The 21,982-nt window shown below is 42.9% G+C and overlaps 1 protein-coding gene across 1 annotated transcript in view; it reads right to left on the minus strand.

Moving 5' to 3' along the window:
- LOC126176723 (proton-coupled amino acid transporter-like protein pathetic) overlaps positions 1-17,167 on the minus strand; it is a 173,881-nt gene extending 156,714 nt beyond the window's left edge. The window contains exon 1 of the mRNA XM_049923892.1: positions 17,038-17,167. The gene's annotated coding sequence lies outside the window, so the exon portion shown is untranslated. The remainder of the gene's footprint in view (positions 1-17,037) is intronic.
- Between the last annotated feature and the right edge of the window lie 4,815 nt (positions 17,168-21,982).

Below are 21,982 nucleotides of genomic sequence, written 5' to 3' on the forward strand. Positions count from 1 at the left end.
GGTGTTTACATGCCAATGGCACGTAAGACGGATACGCCGTATTCGGCGAATATTTGCTATGCACGATACACGAGAGATAATTGTCAGAGCATGTGCTTCGATAAGTGCCGAAATGATAAGGAATACCACTCAATCCATGATAAGAAGATTGCAGCACTGCATTGATACCAATGGTCATCATTTCGAGCACGTTCTGGAAATGGACTTTCATGTCACCTTTTTGACCTTTGTTGACCTTCAAAGACCGTAATGTTACACATAATTGCATTCATATCGATTGCTGCTATCAGAAAATAAGTGCCAAACTATAGCGATGCCACCTAGCAACAAAAAACCAACGTCGTATTAATGCCCCCGTTGTCCCATGCAATATTTGTCCCACAAACTTTCCAGCTACTATCATACCTTCGGAGTTTTTGTAGGTCGCAAAACTTAGTGACCCAGCCTATATACTCTATAGGAAAGAGCATCTGATACCGATTACAAAACTGTGTATTTTTGGACATTTTCCTATCTTCGTAAATTTAGTTTGAACGTAATGTTGCACTGGTGTCATGCCCCTCTGTCATTTTAAAGTGCGTCAGAATACTTGATGTCTTCTTCGTTTTCTTACTTTTTTTCAGGTTTTAGATATAGATCATAAACACACTTGTGCATTCTAGAAGGCGTATTTAGTTGGCGGTGGCTTAGATGCGGTGAAGGATATTACGATATAAACTATTGATGATGTACAGCAACCAGCCAGAAATTGGCTTTACGTTACTTTATTCAAAAAGTACTGGCACTTTTTGAATAAAGTGATGTAAAATCAATTTGTGGCTGATTGCTGTGTACCATCAACAATTTATTTCATGCATCAGCCACGGTCTTGAGACATGTCTTCATTTGAAAAAAATTTCTAGTGATATATTTGTTTACTTCCTGCTTTCTGAATTTGAAACACGTGTGTTTCTTAGTTACTGCTATGTCGTTCTATTTCAGTATGTGTGTTTTCTGTTTTATAAATGCTGAAAATAATCCAAGGCAAACAGTTCAAAGAAACATCAAATCACATACATCATTTGGTTCAACAATCACCTACAAAAACTGAGTGTACTGGCATACAATACACCCACATGCATTCCTTGCTCCATTTGTGGCAATGAAGCCCTAAAGAAAGGGATATGGCAAATGCAAAACAGCTAATTAGATATCTCTACAGTCTGTCACCTAATCCTAACGACAGTTTCAACAGCTGTATAGGGAAGTGAACTTATTGGGATGACAATGTTGAAGATAAATGTAATGCATGTAGTAATAAATTTCAGTGATTCTGCAATTTCTAAGCACCGCGTTCTTAGAAAATTAAATATATAAACTGGAAGGAATATGGTTTGAGCTCCAAGTTTTATTGATCGTCTGCGAGTAACCGAAGGGAAGAGAGCAGCAGAAAATGCTACCAAAGAGGCTAGGATCAATAAAAGAATGAAGAGAAAGAGTATGGCATAAAGAAACAGGTGACGAAAAGGAACATGCAACTTGAATATTCTAACACTGCATCATGGTAAGCTAATAAGTTCCTGAATTTTCTTTTGCGATTTACCAGAAACCTGAATTTTGATAGTGCACTTACAGTTTTCTCTTAAATAACTGAAGTTAAAATTGCGGCACATATCTGTGTAGCCTGACCATCTCTAACTGTCTTATCTATTATTTACTAAAAATCCTAAAATATAACAATGATGTGAGTGTTTTTTGTCTAAATTTTTTAGTTAGTTTCTCGTAATAAGATAAATTTTGTATGTTTTTTTACAGATCAGTATCAGAAGAGGAAACTGGTGGCATGCTATATATACTTCCCTGAATGTTGCCTGTAGCCTTATTGTTTATGTAAGCTGTGGAGCCAGTGGTACAAAAGTTCTGTTTTTTAGCCTTTTATAAATATTGTTGTCAACATCACAATTTAAAAAAATACCTAACTGACTTTGTCAGTAATACTTTGACTAAGAATCCGAAAAGTCTGGGGAAGTTTTTACCTCTATAGATCAGTAATACTGTGGGGGAGAGGAAAACGGTAAAAAGACAGCCCGTTGAGGGACGGGTTCCATTAATATCGTATTGGTCCACCTTTGCAATACAGCAGAAATTCCACGTGTCATGGACGCAGACTTGGCACTGGTAGGGTTCCAGTGATATGTCGCTCCAGATGTCTGCCTACAGGTCACGTATTTCTCAAAAATTACCGGACGGTAGTTTGTAGGTCTGAAGCTGTAACATGGCAACGTTCCTGATGTGGTCCATCGAGTGCAGATCAGGCGAAACTGGTGGCCAACGCATTACTAATTACAGTATTTTGTATTTGTAACATTTGTTTTAGTACGACTGATGAGTGACTGTGCTTACATTAATGCCTAAGTGAATGGCTCCTGTTTTGTTATTGAAGCCGGTGTTTAAAATGAAGTAATTTCTACAGCGTTGCTTGGATGTAAAAGCGATCTGACCAGCTTTGATATTAAATTAAGTGTATCGTGAAACCCTTCCAATGGAACAGTTTTGCTATCCCAGGTGTTTTGGTATTATTCTTGTGGCGTTCTAAATTTACATATGTTTTGATTGGGGCAATATAGCCTGTAACTCATTTCGTTAGTCTTCCCTGCGATGAGTCTAACAGCAAATCATTACAAACTGCAGACCTTCCAAGCGGTAGGACTGACTTTAGTCTCCATGCTCAGTAGAATTATTTTATCTTGATACTACAGTTGTGACGACAGCTACCCATAAGCTTCCTTCAGTACCAGTTCGCGTAATACACTGCCAGAAATAAACATTAGTACACCTCTTTAGAGGCTTACAATTCACCCAAGATTTATTGTTGCAACACTGTGTGTGGAGAACATGAAATGATTGCATTTACAGATCAGAAACACAGGCGTTTCTGATATACCAGATATAGAACCATACCGAGACACCCATAGAGCGTAGCCACCACGGCCAGGAGTGCAGGCGCTGACTATCAGACGTCAGGGTATCATCTGGAGTGCCCCAGGGAAGTGTGGTCGGTCCGCTGTTGTTTTCTATCTATATAAATGATCTTTTGGATAGGGTGGATAGCAATGTGCGGCTGTTTGCTGATGATGCTGTGGTGGACGGGAAGGTGTCGACGTTGAGTGACTGTAGGAGGATACAAGATGACTTGGACAGGATTTGTGATTGGTGTAAAGAATGGCAGCTAACTCTAAGTATAGATAGGAAAAAGAATCCCGTAATGTTTGAATACTCCATTAGTAGTGAAGCGCTTGACACAGTCACGTCAATTAAATATTTGGGCGTAACACTGCAGAGCGATATGAAGTGGGACAGGCATGTAATGGCAGTTGTGGGGATGGCGGATAGTCGTCTTCGGTTCATTGGTAGAATTTTGGGAAGATGTGGTTCATCTGTAAAGGAGGCCGCTTATAAAACACTAATACGACCTATTCTTGAGTACTGCTCGAGCGTTTGGGATCCCTATCAGGGCGGATTGAGGGAGGACGTAGAAACAATTCAGAGGCGGGCCGCTAGATTTGTTACTGGTAGGTTTGATCATCACGCGAGTGTTACGGAAATGCTTCAGGAACTCGGGTGGGAGTCTCTGGAGGAAAGGAGGCGTTCATTTCGTGAATCGCTGCTGAGGAAGTTTAGAGAACCAGCATTTGAGGCTGACTGCAGTACAATTTTACCTGCCACCAACTTATATTTCGCGGAAAGATCACAAAGATAAGATAAGAGAGATTAGGGCTCGTACAGGGGCATATAGGCAGTCATTTTTCCCTCGTTCTGTTTGGGAGTGGAACAGGGAGAGAAGATGCTAGTTGTCGTACGAGGTACCCTCCACCACGCACCGTGTGGTGGATTGCGGAGTATGCATGTAGATGTAGATATAGATATGGCATCCAGTCGACTGTACAACTGGCGAATTCTGTCCAGGGATACGTTATGCCACGCCTGCTCGTCCTGTTCACGTAGTTCTGTAAGAGTTGGCTGACGAGTCGCACGAGGCATTTCTCGTCCCATCATATCCCACAAGTGCTCGATTGCAGACAAGTTCGGAGATCGTGCTGACCAGAGAAGTTTCTGCACGTCTAACAAAGGACATTGAGTCTCACAGGCAGTGTGTGAACGAGCATTATCCTGTGGGAACAACACATCACATTCCTGTTGCAATACCTGCAAAAGAACAGATCTAACAACATTTTGTACGTATTGAGTACGGCTTAGCGTCCCCTCCAGAAACACCAAAGGTGAACGTGAGTAGTAGCTTATCGCAACCAAGACCATAAGGCCTGGGATGGAGCCAGTGTGTCTTGGAAGAACGCACTGTGCAAGACAGCACTCACCAGGTCTACGTCGTACACGCAAACAGCCATCACTAGAGTGCGTGCCCGTCGTCCCACTGCTAATAAACGGTTCGCAACAGTTCGTGTTGAAATGTGTGGCCTCACAAGCTCTCGTATCTGTGCTGTGGTAGCTGTACGATCTGACACTGCTGTCGTTGGAACACGACAATCCTGGCGAGCGTCTGTGCTGCGTGGATGTCCACGGCCTCGTCCACGGTTGTGAGAATGTCCACGTGACCACTGATACAAGCATCGTTGCAGAACTGACGCGGCACGTCCAACTTGTAATTTTCCGGGAAGACCATCCAGCTACTTGGAAGGCTCAGTTGGCTGTAGGAAGCACGAGTGCGTCTCTGTGGCGTGGTTGCCTGATTGGCTCAAAGGTTTGCACCACACTGACCCTTCTGGCTGTGAGCATTACCTATTAAAGGGCAGACACAGATGCCGCACTTGTAGCTATGCCGCTACGTTTATCTGTTGGTGGGCGACGTTGAAACCATTATCAGAACATCTGCTGTCTACCAAGTGGCATAAGCCATCATCGGATAGAAATCGGTAACGTCTTTCCCGGTATACTACTTTTTTCCACTAGTGTATTTTTCGGATTGATTTTGTTGTTACGATGGCTGTGCGTATGACACAGTTGGCAGGAAACTTTTAGTACTGCGAATTCCGTTACACAGATTCCGGAGAGACCAGTACCGTTGCATATTATACAATTGTGTTTAGACAGCGGCTAACTTGCCTACACGTCGTGGAAAAGATGTGTACATGAGGAATCTGTAGGGGATGAACATGATCTCTTGGAACAAATTCTCGCTCCCTGTGTACAGTTTGGACAACACCATGGTTGTTCTAATGCCTAAGACGTAATTTTGTGCACCAACGTCATGCTCTCCCAGAGGCTAGGTAGGCAATCACCGGTTTCGTCGGGACGTAGAGCTTTGTTGAGTAGTTGAAAAAGGTGTACTGAGCGAAGCTGTGTACCGTCGAAGGCATTGGACACTCATTGTGAGAAGGTCAGGGTTCAAATCCGCGTCCCGCAAAGATAAATTAAATTTAGTGCAATAGTCCTGGTGTTTTCTTTGAAAAAGTCAGGTCTGGTTACCTTCTCCATCCTTGTCCAATTTTCAAATTCTAAACAATTTACCCAGCATGCCTTGGGACTACCCCGTGTTTCAAACTGTATCTGAGAATGGCAAGTTAGCAATGAAATATGGGGTTTATTCGGAAACTTGTACTCTCCACATAAGTATATCTTCCCAGAGGATAAACGTATTTTGTGCTAGAAGCAAATACTAATATCACCCACCAAATGTGAGGAAAACTAACCCTATATACGTTTCCAATTCATACAATTTAATGTCTCGTCGCTGCATTACGATTTATGTTTAAAAGATGTCTTCAGAGGGCATTAGGGGGCGATCCTGTAATACGTAATAAGGAAATATGGTTCTTCCTGTTCTACCTTGAACTGTCATAATTTATCTGTTGAATTATGTGTCGGAAAAGTTTCTCAATTTTCGATGGGTTTTGTTTATTCTCGTGGTGATTCAGAATTCGTTTGTTGTTGTGGCTGCTTCTTTTTAGAGCTTACTCGGAAATGCTCTGCATAGCGTTCAAATGGTTCAAATGGCTCTGAGCACTATGGAACTTAACATCTGTGGTCATCAGTCCCCTAGAACTTAGAACTACTTAAACCTAACTAATCTAAGGACATCACACACATCCATGCCCGAGGCAGGATTCGAACCTGCATAGCGTTCCTATAATGTTTATAGATGTTGTGCCTTGTAATGTGCAGGGAACGACGTGAACCGCGTTGTAATGGTTGTCTTTGAATAAAAGTTTTATTGCTGTTCGTCTTATTACCTAATTCTTTCAGTTACCTTCTGTACTATGCTGTAATAGTTCTTTCTGTGTGTGGGCCACGTTTTTAAGTTCGTCCTGTTCCAAATTACCATTAAATTTCCTTGGTGGTTGTGGACCCTCTAATACATATGTGATCAGGAGAGATGAACATATTTGGATCAGTAAAAGTTTAAAATGGTATTGGAACCCGAAATCTAGGTCGTGTAAAATACAAGAAAAACGTCAGAACGAAGTCTAAGTGTGTGTTTCGTTGAGTAGTAATAAGAAGTATTTTAATAACGATGATAGTAAGCTATCTTGACTGCTGGTAAAATATTTTCCGTGATCACTTTCCATGCTTCCGCTGATACGAATGGTCACTAATTCGATATGGTTCTTGGCTTCAGCTTGCCACATAACAGTTTTAGTCACCGCCACAGCAGTAATGTGTGGTTCTATGGAGGTGTGCTACCTACGTACATACTAAGGTGGCCGACCAGGGCATACCTACATCCATACTCCACAAGACCATGTACAACGTGTACAATTATTAGCAATGTTCTGTTCTTTTTTTAAAGGTTGGATAACATGTAAGCTCTTTTTGCTCCACGGATTATTATTTAGAGCCGGCCGGTGTGGCCGAATGGTTCTAGTCGCTTCAGTCTGGAACCGCGCGACCGCTACGGTCGTAGATTCGAATCCTGCCTCGGGCATGTGATGTCCTTAGGTTAGTTAGGTTTAAGTAGTTCTAAGTTATAGGAGACTAATGACCTCAGATGTTAAGTCCGATCAGAGCCATTTGAACCATTATTATTTATTGTTAGTTTTCGGCATGCTGGGCCAACTTCAGGAAACAACTGACTAGTGTAGGCAAGGAACGCTAGATCTTAGGTAACCAAACACTGTTGTTGTTGTCGTCTTTAGTCCGAAGACAGGTTTGATGCAGCTCTCCATACTACTCCATCATGTGTTAGCTTCTTAATCACCGTATAACTACTGCAACCTTCATCTTTCTGAATCTGCTTACTGTATTCATCTCTTGGTCTCCTTGTACTATTTTGTTACCCCCTAACCCCCCCCCCCCTCCCACCACTTCTCCCAAATACTAAATTGGTGATCCCTTGACGTCTCAGAATGTGTCCTTCCAAACGAGCCTTCTTTTGGTCAAGTTGTGCCAAAAATCTTTTGTCTCCCCACTTCTGTTCAGTACTTCTTCATTTGTTAAGTGATCGACTTATCTAATCTTCAGCACTCTTCTGTAGCACCACATTCCGAAAACTTCTATTCTCTTTTTATCTAAACTGTTTGTTGTCCATCTTTCACTTCCATACAAGGCTACAGTCGAGACAAATACCTTCAAAAAAGATTTCCTAACGATCAAATCTATTTTCGATGTTAACAGATTTCTCTTCTTCAGAAATGCTTTTGTTGAGATTTGCTATTCTACATTTTATATCCTCTCCTTTTCGGCCATCATCAGTTACTTTGCTGCCCAAACAGCAACATTCATCTACTACTTTAAGTGTCTCGTTTCCTAATCTCATTCCCTTAGCATCACCTGATTTAATTCAACTATACTTCAGTATTATCTTTTTGCCTTTGTTGGTGTTCATCTTATGTACTCTTTTCAAAGCACTGTGGAATCCGTTCTACTGTTCTTCCAAGTCATTTGCTGTCTCTGACAATGTCATCGGCAAACGTCAAAGTTTTTATTTCTTCTCTCTGAATTTTAATTCCTACTCCAAATTTTTCTTTGGTTTCCTCTACTGCTTGTTCAATGTACAAATAACATTGGCGAATAGGCTAAACCCCTGTCTCACTCCCTTCTCAATCACTGCTTCCCTTTCATGCCATTCGACACTTATTACTGCTGTCTGCTTCCTGTACACGTTTAAGCAGCTTTTCGCTCCCTGTATTTCATCCCTGCTACCTTTAGGATTTCAATGAGAGTATTCCAGTCAACATTGTCGAAAGGTTTCTCTAAGTCTACAAATGTACGTGTAGGTTTGCCTTTCCTTAACCTGTCTTCTACGGTAAGTTGTAGAATCAGTATTACCTCGCGTACTCCTATATTTCTCCGGAATCCAAACTGATCTTCCCAAACATTATAAACAAAGAATTATCTATTATGTTTCATTCCTTTCTCATGATACCAGCGAGAGATATGTGATGGCAGCAGCAGATGTATCAGTCTTCCTAATCAGTCATATCTCTAAACTTATTCAACAAAGTTTATGAGCGCAACGTCGCTTACTTCCTAGGAATCTCGAGCACATTCATTACTCTTTGACTTGGACACTGCCTACTTATTATGATGTTACTAGTGCGTCTGTCAATTCTTTCGAGCTTTTGTCGTACCTCCTTGTTGAGGGCTCCAAATTCTTAGTCACTGCTGTACTCTAGAAATGGTCGCACTTGTGTAATGTATGAGATTTCCATTGGACATGGACTATTCTTTCACAGAACCTATCGTACAAATTTAAGCCTCCCACTCGGTTTCCGTGGTATTGATTTTGTGTGATCGTCTGGTTTCATACTTCTTCTCAGGACTACTACTAAATATTTCAACGATGTGACGTGCCCCACGTACTTACTGTTGATCTTGTAACACGATACTATTTGTTAGTTCTTTTTGTTATGTATATGTGTGATCACGCATTCATCGAATTTTAATGATGGCACTGATATTTTTAAGTGGGTACTTAGTCTTTGTGCATTTTATCACGATCATCGAACGACGATAGTTTCCACGTATTCAAAAGATACTATAGCTGATGAACGCTACAAGTGCGAGGGCAAAATAAATTCAATTATGCTGGTATAACAGTTAATGTGTTCTAAAGTGGAGTGTACTGTTTATTAAATGATGTCTTCGACACACCATGAGCTGCACTGCAATCGTTTTATTTGCCAAAACCGGTTTTGCGGGTTTATAACCTATCATCAGTTGCATATTATGCACTTTTATAGCAATGAGATGTTGAACGGTTCTAGGCGCTAAAGTACAAAACCACGCTGCTGTTACGGTCGCAGGTTGGAATCCTGTCTCGGGCATGGATGTATGTGATGTCGTTAGATTAGTTAGGTTTAAGTAGTTCTAAGTCTAGGGGACTGATGACCTCAGATGTTAGGTCCGCATAGTGCTTAGAGCCATTCGAACCATTTTTTCACATGTTTGTCAGTCAATATGTTAGGATGTGAAATATGTCCTATAACATAGTACATAATTTGTCATGTACGTTATTGCTGTGAAATTTTAGGCAGTGACAGTTCTTGATAACGTCAGGCACAACAAATGGCTCTGAGCACTATGGGACTTAACATCTGAGGTTATCAGTCCCCTAGAACTACTTAAACCTAACTAACCTAAGGACATCGCACACATCCATGTCCGAGGCAGGATTCGAACCTGCGACCGTAGCAGCAGCGTGGTTCTGTACTTTAGCGCCTAGAACCGCTCGGTTGCAGCGGCCAGCTTAGACACAACAGTATATTATTTTTGTACGCTAATAATTACTATTGCAATTTGTTACCTTGCTCTCTTAACAACTCCCCATTGTAGTTTAACAGACTGCACCGGCTTTAAAGCTTTAAACAGAGTTTTTAAATCCCGAATTCCATAATGGCAGCAAGACAAAACACGAACGACCTACAACTTGGTCAGTATACTGTGTTTACTTGAAAATATCCCTGCGCTGTGTGAGAAGAATCTTAGTATTTTGTGAAGCTGTACTACTTGTTCCTACGTGCCGGTGGTAATCTATTCCGGTCGTCGTGTCTCAACACACGATCAGCTGCTTTTCCGTAAACAACTCAGCAGCACGGGGCGTAATGGCAGGCGAGCCGTTCCGAACTAATTCAGACGCCTTGCATAGCCGAGCGGCCATTGAGACACGGGACTCGCTTCTGTGGGGCATCGGGGGAGAGGGGGGGGGGGGGGGGGAGGAGCCGATTCATATCTCTGTTCAGCGATGTTCACCCCACAAGCCTCAAACGGATGAGAGACAGGTTTTTGCCGACGCCTTGTAAATTGGCAAATCAATTATACGGAGATGGCAGTACAGAGCTTAATATTCGTTATTTTACTTAGTTACTTGTTCCAGTAGGTGCCGAAAAACTTTAAAATACTACATTGTACCAGTTACAAAATCCATAGTTGCTTCAGTATGTTGCTATGCAAAAATGTTGTCTAGGTGCGCTTAGGATTCGCGTACTGGTGGTTCCGTACAGACTTAATTATGGATGTAGACGTGATGTGTTACATGGCAATCACTTTGGCTTTAGTAAAGGCAAAGGCACCAGAGAGGCAGCAGAGAGGCAGTTCTGACGTTGCGATTGATAATGAAAGCAAGATTAAAGAATAATCAAGACACGTTCGTAGGATTTGTCGACCTAGAAAAGGTGTTCGACAATGTAAAATGGCGCAAGATGTTCGAAATTCTGAGAAAAAATGGGGGTAAGCTGTAGGGAGAGACGGGTAATATACAGTATCTACAAGAACCAAGAGGTAATAATAAGAGCGGACGACCAAGAACGAAATGCTTGGTTTAAAAAGGGTGTAATACAGAGATGGAGAAGAAATAAAAACTTTGAGGTTCGCGGATGACATTGTAATTCTGTCAGAGACAGCAAAGGACTTGGAAGAGCAGTTGAACGGAATGGCCAGTGTCTTGAAAAGAGGATATAAGATGAACATCAACAAAAGCAAAACGAGGATAATGGAATGTAGTCAAATTAAGTCGGGTTATGCTGAGGGAATGAGATTAGGAAATGAGACACTTAAAGTAGTAAATGGGTTTTGGTATTTGGGGAGCAAAATAACTGATGATGGTCGAAGTAGACAGGATATAAAATGTAGGCTGGCAAAGGCAAGGAAAGCGTTTCTGAAGAAGAGAAATTCGATTACATTGAGTATAGATTTAAGTGCCAGGAAGTCGTTTCTGAAAGTATTTGTATAGAGTTTAGCAATGTATGGAAGTGAAACATAGACGATAAATAGTTTAGACAAGAAGAGAATAAAAGCTTTCAAAATGTTGTGCTACAGAAGAATGCTGAAGATTATATGGGTAGATCACGTAACTAATGACGAGGTACTGAATAGAATTGGGGAGAAGAGGATTTTGTGGCACAACTTGACAAGAAGAAGGGACCGGTTGGTAGGACATGTTCTGAGGCATCAAGGGATCACAAATTTAGCATTGGAGGGCAGCGTGGAAGGTAAAAATCGTAGAGGGAGACCAAGAGATGAATACACTAAGCAGACTCAGAAGGATGTAGGTTGCAGTAAGTACTGGGAGATGAAGAAGCTTGCACAGGATAGAGTAGCATTGAGAGCTGCAACAAACCAGTCTCAGGACTGAAGACCACAACTACAACAACAAGACAGAGATGGAGTCTTTCGCACATAGTGTTCAATCTATGCATCTAAGAGGCAATGATGAAAATAAAAGAACGGTTCAGGAATGGAATTAAAATCCAAGGTGAAAGGGTATCAATGATACGATTCGCTGATGACATTGCTATCCTGAATGAAACTGAAGGAGAACAGGATGTGCTGAACGGAATGAATAGTCTAATAAATACAGAATATGGATTGAGAATTAATCTTAGAAAGACGAAAGTAATGAGAAGTAGCAGACATGAGAACAGCGAGAAACTTAACATCAGGATTTCCGGTCACGAAGTAGATGAAGTTAAGAAATTTAGCTACCTAGGCAGGAAAAGAGCAATGACGGACGGAGCAATGAGGACATCAAAACCAGGCTAGCACTGGCGAAAAGGGCATTTCTGGCCAAGGGATGTCCACTAGTATCAAACATAGGCCTTAATTTGAGAAAGAAGTTCATGAGAACGTACGTTTGGAGCACAGCAGTATTGCATTGTATGGTAGTGAACCACGGACTGTGGGAAAACAGGAACTGAAGACAGTCAGAGCATTTCAGATGTGGTGCTACTGGCGAATGTTGAAATTAGGTGGACTGATAAGGTAAGGAATGAGGAGGTTCTGAGCAGAATCGAAGAGGAAAGAAATATGTGGATAACACTGACAAGAAGAAGGGACAGGCTGGTACGACATCTGTTAAGACACGAGGGAATGATTTCCATGCTACTAGAGGGAGCTGCAGAGGGCAAAAACTGTAGAGGACGACAGAGGCTTGAATGCATCCATCAGATAGTTGAGGACGTAGGTTGGAAGTGGTTCTCTGGAAATTCATGGTGGGCCCCATCAAACCAGTCAAAAGACTGATGACTAAAAAACATGAAAAAAAAATAATAGTAAAATAGACAGTTTATCCATTCAGGGAATATAGAATCTTGACGATTTTTGCTGTTATTGATATCAATAAGCCCTACCGGCAAGCGGGTAAGCTACTATAAACAGCATAGTGAACGCATTATTGTGGCCAAGAGAGACACGAAGCCCATGCCTACTACAGTAGTACAAGTTTATATGCCAACTCGCTCTGCAGATGATGAAGAAATTGATGAAATTTATGATGAGATAAAAGAAGTTACTCAGGTAGTGAAAGGAGACGAAAATTTAATAGTCTTGGGTGACTGGAATTCGAGAGTAGGAAAAGGAAGAGAAGGAAACATAGTGGGTGAATATGGATTGGGGGAGAGAAATGAAAGAGGAAACCGTCTGGTAGAATTTTGCACAGAGCATAACTTAATCATAGCTAACACTTGGTTCAAGAATCATAAAAGAGGGTTGTATGGAAGAATCCTGGAGATACTAGAAGATATCAGATATATTATATAATAGTGAGACAGAGATTTAGGAACCAGGTTTTAAATTGTAAGGCATTCCCAGGGGCAGATGTGGAATCTGACCAAAATCTATTGGTAATGAACTGTAGATTAAAACTGAAGAAACTGCAAAAAGGTGGCAATTTAAGGAGATGGGACCTGGATCAACTGACTAAACCAGAAGTTGCACATAGTTTCAGGGAGAGCATAAGGGAACAATTGACAGGAATGGGGGAAAGAAATACAGTAGAAGAAGAATGGGTAGCTTTGGGGGATGAAGTAGTGAAGGCGGAAGAGGATCAAGTAGGTAAAAAAGTCAAGGACTAGTAGAAATCCTTGGGTAACAGAAGAAATATTTAATTTAATTGATGAGAGGAGAAAATATAAAAACGCAGTAAATGAATCAGGGAAAAAGGAATACAAACGTCTCAAAAATGAGATTGACAGGAAGTGCAAAATGGCTAAGCAGGGAAGGTTAGAGGACAAATGTAAGGATGTAGAAGCTTATCTCACCAGGGGTAAGATAGATACTGCCTACAGGAAAATTAAAGAGACCTTTGGAGAAAAGAGAACCACTTGTATGAATATCAAGAGCTCAGTTGGAAACCCAGTCCTAAGCAAAGAAGGGAAAGCAGAAAGGTGGAAGGAGTATACAGAGGGTCTATACAAGGGCGATGTACTTGAGGACAATATTATGGAAATGGAAGAGGATGTAGATGAAGATGAAATGGGAGACACGATACTGCGTGAAGAGTTTGACTGAGCACTGAAAGACCTGAGTCGAAACAAGGCCCCAGGAATAGACAACATTCCATTGGAACTACCGACGGCCTTGGGAGAGCCAGTACTGACAAAACTCTACCATTTGGTGAGCAAGATTATAAGACAGGTGAAATACCCTCAGACTCTAAGAAGAATATAATAATTCCAATCCCAAAGAAAGCAGGTGTTGACAGATGTGAAAATACCCGAACAATCAGTTTAATAAGTCACTGCAGCAAAATACTAACGCGAATTCTTTACAGACGAATGGTAAAACTGGTAGAAGCCGACCTCGGGCAAGATCAGTTTGGATTCTGCAGAAATGTTGGAACACGTTTGGCAATACTGACCCTACGACTTATCTTACAAAATAGATTAAGGAAAGACAAACGTACGTTTCTAGCATTTGTAGACCTAGAGAAAGCTTTCGACAATGTTGACTGGAATACTCTCTTTCAAATTCTAAAGATGGCAGGGGTAAAATCCAGGGAGCGAAAGGCTATTTACAATTTGTACAGAAACCAGATGGCAGTTATAAGAGTCGAGGAACATGAAAGGGAAGCAGCGGTTCGGAAGGGAGTGAGACAGGGTTGTAGCCTGTCCCCGATGTTATTCAATCTGTATATTGAGCAAGCAGTAAAAGAAATAAAAGAAAAAATTGGAGTAGGTATCAAAGTCAATGGAGAAGAAATAAAAACGTTGAGGTTCGCGGATGACATTGCAATTCTGTCAGAGACAGCAAAGGACTTGGAAGAGCAGTTGAACGGAATGGCCAGTGTCTTGAAAAGAGGATATAAGATGAACATCAACAAAAGCAAAACGAGGATAATGGAATGTAGTCAAATTAAGTCGGGTGATGCTGAGGGAATGAGATTAGGAAATGAGACACTTAAAGTAGTAAATGGGTTTTGGTATTTGGGGAGCAAAATAACTGATGATGGTCGAAGTAGACAGGATATAAAATGTAGGCTGGCAAAGGCAAGGAAAGCGTTTCTGAAGAAGAGAAATTTGATAACATCGAGTATAGATTTGTGTGTCAGGAAGTCGTTTCCGAAAGTATTTGTATGGAGTGTAGCCATGTATGGAAGTGAAACATAGACGATAAATAGTTTGGACAAGAAGAGAGTAGAAGCTTTTGAAATGTGGTGCTACAGAAGAATGCTGAAGATTAGATGGGTAGATCACGTAAGTAATGAGGAGGTATTGATTAGACTTGGGGAGAAGAGGAGTTTGTGGCACAACTTGACAAGAAGAAGGGACCGGTTGGCAGGACATGTTCTGAGGCATCAAGGGATTACAAATTTAGCATTGGAGGGCAGCGTGGTGGGTAAAAATCGTAGAGCGAGACCAAGAGATGAATACACTAAGCAGATTCAGAAGGATGTAGGTTGCAGTAAGTACTGGGAGATGAAGAAGCTTGCATAGGATTGAGTAGCATGGAGAGCTGCATCAAACCAGTCTCAGGACTGAAGACAACAACAACAACAACAACAACAACAACAACTACAAATTCACAATTTTCGAGGTTTGTCATTTGTTTGTACTTCGGAACCTCGCTTCTGCTCAAATATCATGATTGTATGTAAAAGAGCGGTATTATTCAGGGTTTGATCGGTGAGTTTGCGAGTATTAAAATATGTGACATAAATGGCCTTATCTCCTGATTCATTGACTTAGAACCTTCAGTTTATTTTCACCGCGAAAGGACAGTAGACCTTAACAAGTGACATAAATTTCAACGTGATACGTCAACCTTTTCCAGAAAAAAAAAGGTTGTTAACAGGCATACATACGGGCTACAAAGTGATCCAATGAATGTTCCGATTTTACCGATTTAGGCAAGGACCCCTAAAACGATACAAGTATTTCGAAAACGGTAATTTACTTGCCCTTTTGCAGACTATCAATGCCAACTTCTTTTCAATTCCTAAAACCGGTTGCGTAATTTTCGGATGCAAAAGTATTAAATACATAGAAATTTTACACAATCTTTCGCGTATGTAAATTTTTGAAGTTCTACGTGAGTTGAACATCTGTTATAATTCTAATGTACTATTGACACTCAGCTTCTCCATTTACATGAAGCACGATGAAGTACTTTGTAATACCGTATGTACGCTGACTGAGCAAAACACTACCAATATAAGTATGACTGCAAGAATTTTATGAAGAGCATTGTATTCTTGATGATGTTTGAGCTCTCAGAAAGTTTGTTAAAAAGCTTCAAAGCAATGTTAAGTGTGTTCTTATGGGGTATAGAACTGGTCTGAATTACGTGGAGGCTGTTGTTCACTCTTGTATTACGTTCGTCAACATCACCGTTCCTTTACAATCTTTTGCATTGGCTAATGAAATATACTTTATACAATAGGAGTTCTTCTATGATGTAAATACACGACAGGGGAAGTATATGTCGTACGTTTGTATGATTCACTCATCTTACTCCCATTAATTACTCTAATGGCCTTCTCCTGTGCTGTACTTAGGTTAGTTAGGTTTAAGTAGTTCTAAGTTCTAGGGGACTGATGACCATAGATGTTAAGTCCCATAGTGCTCAGAGTCATTTGAACCTTCTCCTATGTTGTAAAATACTGAGTGTTGTTGGGAGTTTCCCTAGAAATTTACAATTTAGGCGTGACTGAATGTAGCAAGTATTCATGTTCCTATACTGATGTAAGGTTTCATAGCTCTTAAGAGACAGCAACCTCCACTTAGCTCAGCATTAACGTATTTTAACCCATTTTAGGCCATGCTGCAGCATTACGCCGGTAAATATACATAAACTGTAAGAAGAAATCTTAAAAACCGCAATAATAAAACGTGAACAACGGTGTGAAATATGTTTGTCCCATTAAGGAGAGAAGTAAAGAAAAAAAAAAGAAAATAAAGAAAGTAAAACTAGGAACGAAAGAAAAATATTGCGATGGTAACTAGAAAAGAAAAAACAAAGCATAATATTTTCAGCATAGTTCGGATTCGTGATAAAAATGGTGGGAAACGTTGAATAAAAGGTCGCAGTTGTTCGATTGGAAGCAAAAAACGAAGAATGAGTGCATATAGATGAGATATGGAAACAGTTAAAGACTCGAAAGAAACTTAGCAGAATAGTATAATACCTCAAATTAATCCGTGAAATGAGCTCGAAAATACTCGGGGGTGCAGTTTATAGAATAACGGAGAAAATGGAACCCTGAAAAAATGAAAGGTTATTTCAGGAATAAAGATTTTTTCACTTGTTCCGACAGCGGCCCGAAATTGGTTTGAAAACAAAAGTAGTTTGCCTACACTTAGCTACAAGCGTCGCCTGCCTTGCGCTCACCTGGTGCTACTGACGCTGACTCTGAAAAGACGAGCCTATCCTTGGCTCGATTGGCTCGAGGTGGTTCAGTTGGTGCTACTGGTGTTGGCGCCGTCGTTGCAGCTGCGAGCGCTGACTGCTGACTGACAGCTAATTGCTGACTGCAATCGCGGCGCCACCCGCACTTGCCGGTCACGTGGTCGCCACCGCCAATGCCCTTCTTCTGCGAAGCGCCGTTATCGTTACCTCCAAACAACAGCGGCGCATCCGTAAGTACCGTACCTGTCTCGGCGTGATTGGAAATGAAGAGGCGACATTAGAAGCGAAGTGCAGTAACTTTCTAACAGGAACTTGTAGGAAGTCAGAGAGACTTAAAATTATGCTCGTGATATCCCGGGCCGACACTGTTGATTACAAAATACACTCCTGGAAATTGAAATAAGAACACCGTGAATTTATTGTCCCAGGAAGGGGAAACTTTATTGACACATTCCTGGGGTCAGATACATCACATGATCACACTGACAGAACCACAGGCACATAGACACAGGCAACAGAGCATGCACAATGTCGGCACTAGTACAGTGTATATCCACCTTTCGCAGCAATGCAGGCTGCTATTCTCCCATGGAGACGATCGTAGAGATGCTGGATGTAGTCCTGTGGAACGGCTTGCCATGCCATTTCCACCTGGCGCCTCAGTTGGACCAGCGTTCGTGCTGGACGTGCAGACCGCGTGAGACGACGCTTCATCCAGTCCCAAACATGCTCAATGGGGGACAGATCCGGAGATCTTGCTGGCCAGGGTAGTTGACTTACACCTTCTAGAGCACGTTGGGTGGCACGGGATACACGCGGACGTGCATTGTCCTGTTGGAACAGCAAGTTCCCTTGCCGGTCTAGGAATGGTAGAACGATGGGTTCGATGACGGTTTGGATGTACCGTGCACTATTCAGTGTCCCCTCGACGATCACCAGTGGTGTACGGCCAGTGTAGGAGATCGCTCCCCACACCATGATGCCGGGTGTTGGCCCTGTGTGCCTCGGTCGTATGCAGTCCTGATTGTGGCGCTCACCTGCACGGCGCCAAACACGCATACGACCATCATTGGCACCAAGGCAGAAGCGACTCTCATCGCTGAAGACGACGCGTCTCCATTCGTCCCTCCATTCACGCCTGTCGCGACACCACTGGAGGCGGGCTGCACGATGTTGGGGCGTGAGCGGAAGACGGCCTAACGGTGTGCGGGACCGTAGCCCAGCTTCATGGAGACGGTTGCGAATGGTCCTCGCCGATACCCCAGGAGCAACAGTGTCCCTAATTTGCTGGGAAGTGGCGGTGCGGTCCCCTACGGCACTGCGTAGGATCCTACGGTCTTGGCGTGCATCCGTGCGTCGCTGCGGTCCGGTCCCAGGTCGACGGGCACGTGCACCTTCCGCCGACCACTGGCGACAACTGTGGAGACCTCACGCCCCACGTGTTGAGCAATTCGGCGGTACGTCCACCCGGCCTCCCGCATGCCCACTATACGCCCTCGCTCAAAGTCCGTCAACTGCACATACGGTTCACGTCCACGCTGTCGCGGCATGCTACCAGTGTTAAAGACTGCGATGGAGCTCCGTATGCCACGGCAAACTGGCTGACACTGACGGCGGCGGTGCACAAATGCTGCGCAGCTGGCGCCATTCGACGGCCAACACCGCGGTTCCTGGTGTGTCCGCTGTTGCCGTGCGTGTGATCATTGCTTGTACAGCCCTCTCGCAGTGTCCGGAGCAAGTATGGTGAGTCTGACACACCGGTGTCAATGTGTTCTTTTTTCCATTTCCAGGAGTGTACATCTCCACCCTAAACGTGTCATGAAGCTATCTTCAAAGCTATAGTCAGCTTTGAAACATACACCAGTTTCTTAACTGGTACACCTGCCTAATACCGTGCAGGGCCCCCGCGAGCACGCAGAAGTGCCGCAAAACGACGTGGCATGCACTCGAATAATGTCTGAAGCAGTGCTGGAGGTAAATGACACCATCAATCCTGCAGCGCTGTCCATAAATCCGTAACAGTACAAGGGGTAGAGATCTCTTCTGAACAGCACGTTGCAAAACATCCGAGATACGCTCAATAATATTCTGCTCTGGGAAGTTTGGCGGCCAGCGGAAGTGTTTAAGCTCGGAAGAGTGTTCCTGGAGCCACTCCGTAGAAATACTGGACGTGAAGGGTGTCGCATTGTCCTGATGGAATAGCCCATGTCCGTCGAAATGCACAATGGACATGAATGGATGCAGGTGAGCAGACAGGAAGCTTACCTACGTGTCACCTGTCAGACTCGTATCTAGACGCAGGGGTCCCACATCACTCGAATTGCACACGTCCCATACCATTATAGAATTTCCAGCAGCTTGAACAGTCCCCTGCTGACATGCAGGGTCCACGGACCCGTACACGTCCATCTGCTCGATACAATTTGAAACCAGACTCGTCCTACCAGGCAACCTATTTAAAATCAGCCGTGCGGTTCTAGGCGCTGCAGTCTGGAACCGCGAGACCGCTACGGTCGCAGGTTCGAATCCTGCCTCGGGCATGGATATGTGTGATGTCCTTAGGTTAGTTACGTTTAACTAGTTCTAAGTTATAGGGGACTAATGGCCTCAGAAGTTGAGTCCCATGGTGCTGAGAGCCGTTTGAACCATTTAAAGTCATCAGCAGTTGGTGAAGACGGGCCCAGTGGAGTCGTAAAGCTTTGTGTCGTGCAGTCATCATGGGTTGACGAGAGGGCCTTTGGCTCCGGAAGCCCATATCGTTAATGTTTCGTTAAATCGTTCGCACGCTGACACTTGTTGATGGCCCAGCATTGAAATCTGCAGCAGGAAGTGTTGTACTTCTGTCACTTTGAACGATTCTCTTCAGTCGTCGTCCGTTCCGTTCTTGCAGGATCTTTTTCCGGCCGCAGCGATGTCGAAAGTTTTATGTTTTACCGGATTCCTGCTATTCACGATACACTTGTGAAATGGTCGTACGGGAAAATCCTCACTTCATCGCTACGTCAGTGTTACTGTGTCCCATCGCTTGTCCGCCGAGCATAATACCATGTTGAAACTCGCTTAAATCTTGATAACCTGCCATTGTTGCAGCAGTAACAGATCTACCAACTGCACCAGGCACTTGTCTTATATAGCAGTTGCCGACCGCAGTGACATATTCTGCCTGTTTACGTATCTCTGTATGCGTATACCAGTTTCTCTGGCGCTTCAGTGTTGTATAGAGCCAAATATATTGAGACTGTTGTAGGACCAAACTGAGAGGAACGCAATGGTGTAATGATAAGACACTCCTTAGCTTTCATGTTTATTTCGACTGGAGCCCTGTTTGTGGTTTTAGTATAGCCCAGCTATTCTTCGTGGTGTGAATTCGACAAGTCATTGGTAGTTTTTCAGAATCTGTGGCACTAAATGTCTATGCACACGTCATACAGTTCCCGTAAATTACTCCCCATGGCGTCCCAGATGTTTTCCATCGAATTCGTATCGGGTGAAGAACGACCAAAACATCAGCACGATTTCCTCAAACCATGTAGCACGTTTATAGCCTGGAGACACGGAGAGTTATCCTGCTGGAGGATGTCGTCGCAGTCCGGAAATACACCCAGCGCGGAGGAATGCAGGTGGTCTACAGTAATGTTCACGTAGTCCATAGGTTGATGCTGTCTTCGACTACTACCGCAGGTCACACAGAAACACAGGTGAATGTCACACGTAGTATAATAATGGTGTATTCGTACAGGATTGTCTACCTCGTGTAACAAACAATAAAATTCATCCGACCTGAGTCAGCCTCCAACCTCAGCGTTGTATCGTGATGCCTGAATGGCTAGATGTTAGTGCTTTCACCGTCCTTCAAGAACTATCGGTAGATGCTCACCGTTTCTTAGACGCTTGTTCTTAGGCGTCGGGCCGTCACGATCTCGAACAAGAGCTGTTCCGTCACACTTCACTGGGACAGTCATAACGAATCTTTTGCCTCTGACAAACACTAGCCGACGGCGACAAAGTTCTGGGTTCTACTAGTTAAAAAGTTATTTTGCCAATGAATATCTAAGAAGCTATTCCCTACGCTCAGAGCTTCGTCAACAATCTGCAGCGTGGCATGGTCTCAAACTCTTTCCGGAAACCTAGGAAATGGAATATGACTGTTGCCCATCATCCATGGTTCACAGTTCCTGTATAGCGTCCAACCTCCTTTAATCCGTTCTCTTACTATGCCACGAATTCGATTTACCGTTAGCATCCACAGTAAAAATCTGTTGGCTCCTACTTCCTACTGTTACTGCTTCTTTTGGCTGTTCAACGTACTTTGTGTATCATGACTACACTGAAGGTATATACTGAAATGACATCGATCATGGGATACCTACTTATATCCAGTCGGACCGCCTACTGCCCGGCTTAGTGCAGCGACCAGTCGTAGTATGGACTCAAACAGCCGCTTGAGGTCCTTTGCACAAAAACTGAACCTTGCTGTCCCTATAGTCATCCATAATGATACAGGACATTGTGTTCGATTTGACCTCTAGATTATGTTCAATAAATGTTCAATAGAATTCATGTAGTGCGATCTGAGTGGCCAGAGCATTCGATCGGACTGTCCAGAATGTTCTTCAAACCAATCACGAACGATTTTGGCCCGGTAACATGACACCGTTATTTAGGAACATCATGAATGGCTGGAAATGGACTCCACTCCAAGTAGCCAAACATAGCTATTTCCAGTCAACGAGTGGTTTATTTAGTTCAGCGGACCCCGTCGATTCCATGTAAATACAGGCCACACCATTACGGGGTCACCATTATCTCGCACAGTACCTTGTTGATAACTTGGGTCCACGGCTTCGTGAAGTCTGCGCCACGTGCGAACTCTACTATCAGTTCTTAATAACAGAAATCGGGACTCATCTAAATAGGCCACAGTTTT

The sequence above is a fragment of the Schistocerca cancellata genome, chromosome 3, assembly GCF_023864275.1.
Source record: "Schistocerca cancellata isolate TAMUIC-IGC-003103 chromosome 3, iqSchCanc2.1, whole genome shotgun sequence".
NCBI classification, from domain to species: Eukaryota; Metazoa; Arthropoda; class Insecta; order Orthoptera; family Acrididae; genus Schistocerca; species Schistocerca cancellata.